The following is a 5,315-nucleotide window of genomic DNA, read 5'->3' on the forward strand; positions in this document are numbered from 1 at the left end:
CATCTGTCTTTATTTCACATCTTTGTAAGGTCGTTTCAGCCTGCCATAAATGTAATTAATTCTAAAGTGTGTCTTGGGAAGAACATGGGAGGTCCTCAGTGCACAGACTCCATGTAAAGATATATTACGTCATTTAGACAAGCTGAGTTTATTAAAATCAGCCTGGCTTTTGCAAACACGCTCTGTTATTTCATTTCTAAAGCCACTTTTGAGAGGGTTAAATTCTCCCCCCATGACTTTTAAATGCCAAACAAGGCTTTCTCCTTTAGCAGCTGCAGGCCCTCCAGCTTTATAAATGTTTGGATTATCTAGAAAGAGAGGCAGCTCTTCTTCAGAGTGGTATGTTCAGTTCATGGAATGCTGATGATGTAAATTATGGGCCGTACCACCTGACCTTTAGTGTACTGTCTATCCCATGTAGATTGATGCAGGTGTGTTGCGTTTAAGGGTTTTTGTAGAGCTATAGCATGAAGCAAAGATGACTACATCCAAGCTGTGTAGTTTAGAATACGCAGAGTAACTGCCATGCAGATAATGTCAGATAGCAATCTCTTTTATTAGACATCTTTGGGCGGCTCAAACAAACAGAGCAATGTTTTGATAGCATCGCAGAGCCAGTATGTTTACACTATTTAGTTAGATCAATATACGACATTATGCTCAAGTTCTTGGGATAAATGCTAAAATTATAAAAGAAATTATTAAAGATATACACTACTGTATGTATGTATGTATATATATATATATATATATATATATATATATATATATATATATATATATATATATATATAGTACAATTCTTGAAGATTTTGTAAGAAGCGCTCAAATATTTTCTTCGACTAACATTTTAACTCTCTTTTTTGAACTACAAAACATTCTTAAAATTAAATGGTGGTTTTGAAGAATGTTCTTCTTAGGAATATGACTTTAATTCTAGCTCCTGCTTTCTCTCTGAATGTTTTAGCAGCATGATAAAGCAGTTTCACTCAAACAGAAGAGACGAGAACAGAAAAGGACACAAGCTTTAGAAGAAAATACAAGATTTATTTTTATTCGCATCTCTTGTGGATGAAACAATTCAGTTTTTTGTTGTTTTTTTGTTATAATCCTGCATAGGTTTAATGTTTAGGTATTTCTGCCCATTGGAATCTTGAGAGATGCTGTTATTGCAAGTGCTGTGAAAGCACAGGCTCAAAGAGGATGGAGAAAATTGCAGAGAAGAAAGTAGCAACTGTACACAGTAGTGCATTTAATTGAATTGTCAGCGTCTGGGAAGTCCATTAGGGATCAGACCTTTTTCTGTGTCTTCGTCCTCCCATTTACATGACTGCATAGCCTTTCGGTAAAATAATGCACATTGTGATGTCTGCTTTATGCTTTTTTTTCCACTCCTAATGGAGGTGGCTTGTGAAGAAGTTTTTCCCTGTAATTACAAAACAACAGAGGGTGTGTGTGTGTGTGTGTGTGTGTGCGTGAAGAGGTACATACTCTCGTAGAGGGATTTGCTTCGGGCTGTTGCTTCCTCTCTTTAGGTAATGAGGAATATTTATCTTCCATCTCCTATGCAAAGTTTACTCACGATTCGCCTCAGCGAGCCCAACAAATTGGCTGCGTGGTTTGAAAGCAATTGTTAATGGCTGCGCATTACGAAACAAAACCTGTTAATTTAACACTTAGAACTCACTGTCAGCCGTCCTGGATTTTCCCATCCTCTAGTTATAGAATTAAAAACGCTCACAATAGGGGCATCCATTCCGTGATGGAATTCTGAAGGAATGTGTGGTGTTCCGGACGGGCAGTGGAATGACAATGGATGCGGTGGGCATGGGAATTAAAGTTAAACAATGGGACTTTTGTGTAAACTGCGCTGTCCTGTAATGAAGACACATACGGATCAAAAGCGCTTACGTTGACCCAACCAAACCGCCTCAGTAGGCCTTGGTTAACGTAAATGCTACTTGGTAATTTTTTTAATTGTATCAGTTTCAGACCATCAAGGTTTGCTTACTTGTTTGATCTTATTACATTTTGGCTTTTCATAGCAGTTTTATTTTTATATTATTATTAGGTATAATAATAGCATTATTAAAGAAATGGTTAACATTGTAGTATAGTCTAATATATTCTTTGCTGCCTGCTGCCATCCAAAATGGACGGGAATAGCAATGGAAGGCTATCTTCAGGTGTTACCGTCACAAAACGTAACCAAACGGAAATGTTTTGAAGAGCCAAAGAGATCCAGTGTTTATATTTTTCAGAGGAATCAACCTACGAATGGCTTACTTATAGTTGTCTCAGCAAATTAAGCTCAGATAGTAAAAAGACTTTTAACATCTAAAAAATTACACACTTGATTTTTGACATAAGTCATTTCAAATCAAATGTTTTCGGAAGACTTAGAATGCAAACTGAATAAAGATGATCGAGCACAAAACTGACTTTTCCCTCTCAGGACCTTGATATGATGGATTCATTTATAAATCTTATACTACAGGAGCATTGCTTACTTGAATCTGATTGGATGCAGTTATTTTCAGGGAAATACACAGTGAACATAGTTCCAGGCAAGTCTTGACGACATTAAAGAGATCCCCATTAAAGACATTTATAGCTTAATATTGCGTAAATTATGTATCTTATTGAAACGTAATAGAAACCCATGAAAGATGTATTCTGGACTATGGGGGGCGCCATTATTTTATGCGCACATTACATTCCACGTTAATAACATCAAATGGTTGCACTCTGTAAGATACTGGTGCTTTTTACTGCAAAACATCTCAGAGTAAACAGTTCAGGAAAAAAAATCTGATATATTGTGCCATTTTTGGTTGTCATTTTCAGTCAAGAAGAAGCAACGTATGATTTTCCTAGCCATTTTCCTAGAGATAAAAATCAAACAAAATAATGGGAAATCTTCCCATGAGACCCAATAGACCGTTTCTTTGCCCTCTCCACTTCAGCTCTGATGCCTGTGACTCTTTTAGTAGATTACAGCTACTGAAAGAGCTTACAAACAGCTGAGACAAGAAATGCTATATTATTCCGTGAGGATGTAAAAATACCTGCTGGACGAGTTTCTTATAGCGGATTTCCCACAATATCCAGAGCATTTAGACTTTTGTGCGGAAACAAATCATAGTACGGCATTTAGGTTAAGCCTATGCTTGTATCTGTCGCGTCCTGTAAGCTATTTCATTTGGTGTGGTCATCATATCAGTATTTTAGTTGTGTATTCTGAGTTGTCTAGCTCACCGAGTGCAACCATCAGAATAATGGTACCCCTACAGTCCAAAAATATGTATAAAACAATGTGAAACAATGTGTTTGTTTTTTATAACAAAAATTGTTCATGGAGTTTCTTCTACATATTTCAGTAAGGGACATAATTTACGTTATATTAAGCCATACAAGTCTTAATACCCAGGAGTTCCTTTAAGGCCTGTGCACACCACAATAACTGTAAAGATAACTATATAGTTCCGAAAAAATTGTTCGCAATATTAAAGAATAGCAGTGTCCACACCACAACCATAACAATAAAGGCAAAGAGAAACAATATTGTTGGAATCAATTTCAGAACAAATTTGTTTTCATCTGTGATGTAAACATTGACAGCCAATCAGAATCCATCCTGCTGTAGCTCAATAAACATACAATATCGTTATCTTTGTAGTTATCATACTTACACAGCAACACTAGCCAAACAAAATAAGTAAAGGGCAGGACAAAAACGTTGATTATTTCCTTGTTTTTTGACTGCTCTCTCTCTCTCTCTTAAAAATGCACACTGCGCATACAGTACTGGTAAAAAAACACTTGCACATATGAAAGCGTAAATGTTCTACGTTTGGTAGCATTACTCTGATGATTTTATCAGTAAAATAGTTTAACAACTTGAAATCTACATGTCTACATGACATTTCTCACAAAGCAAATTATCAGTGGCACTTGTTCTTAAAGAAAATGTAGCTACTTAAAGTTTCAGTATAGAAACTCTGCCGAACACTCAAGAGACATTAGACTCAGAGGTAATTCACATTTTATTATCTCTGTCTTGGATAACTTAGTTATTAGCTGCATAATTAGTCTGCTATCTATATAGCTCAAGCCTTTCGTTACTTGGATTAAAATGACATTTTGGAATTAGCGAATGGAGGCTTTGAATGAGACAACGTAAGAAATGAATCCCTACTCACTATATATATATATTTTAGCTCTTTACATTTAAGTTATGAAGAAAGATTGTTGTTAGTTGTTATTCTGTTGGCAGCTTAATGTAGTTCAGTTTCAAGTTTTTTCACTTTTGAGGTCTTCAGATCTTACCTGTTAACTGTCAGTTACGCTTGGGCTAATGCAGTTGAAATGTCTGTAGAGTGATTTGAAGCTGCCTTTAGTGACCATGAAGTTGAGAATCTTTGATAAAAATCTCTCGGTGTACATTTTATCCTCATTCAGGCTCATTATATATAAGGGTTCACGTGACAGCCCTGCTGATTTTGGCCAATTATTTTTGATAGGCCATCAATGTTCTGGCCTTTCATGGGCTACTGCACTACGTGTGATCAAGAGGGCCTCATATATAGACCCTTTTGTGAAGCTTTTTTTTTTTTTTTTTGGTTTCCTACCATATTTTTAAAAAGTATCAATTAGGGATGGTTATGTCAAGGTATCTAATTAAGTGATTAAACTTCTTTTGCTTTTTGCGTTGCCTTTATGTTCGTTTATAAGGTGAAAATGGCTTGGTAAATGACTAATATGGTCACAGAAAGAGCTAATTTATGGCTGTATTGCAAAAATTAGAGCTTAATAGCACAGAATCGCTTTAGCCATGAGGAGATTTTCTGCTATATATATTTTTTCTGTTATTTTATGAGAAGCAGAACAACCGCTGGATGCTTTGCGCTTCCTGTCAGATTGAAGTTAGCTAAATGTTTCTTCTCCGTGAGCCTTTTACAAGGCACAGTGGATGACTACAGCTTTAAACTCCTTAGAACAGTTGGATCTTCACTTCATTTGTCTTTTTCTTTACTTTTTCATTCCTGGTTGTTGTAACATATTTGGAGTACATTGTCTCCTGGTACAGATCTTTCAAATATGGACGTTTATGCAGACAATAGCATAAAAACGCTCAGCCATCAGTTCAGCGTCTCAGGATTCTTCTCATGCCTGTGACAGCGCTTCACTGATCTCTCTCACAGTGGCTTATCACGCAGAGAGACAGCACAGATAACAGCTGAATTCAAGTCCCAAAGGGAGAGAAGAACACCATTAGAAGCCCACATGCTGTCATTTCACGCCTCAATTCTTGT

This window comes from Puntigrus tetrazona, chromosome 6 (genome assembly GCF_018831695.1).
Source record: "Puntigrus tetrazona isolate hp1 chromosome 6, ASM1883169v1, whole genome shotgun sequence".
Classification (NCBI taxonomy): domain Eukaryota; kingdom Metazoa; phylum Chordata; class Actinopteri; order Cypriniformes; family Cyprinidae; genus Puntigrus; species Puntigrus tetrazona.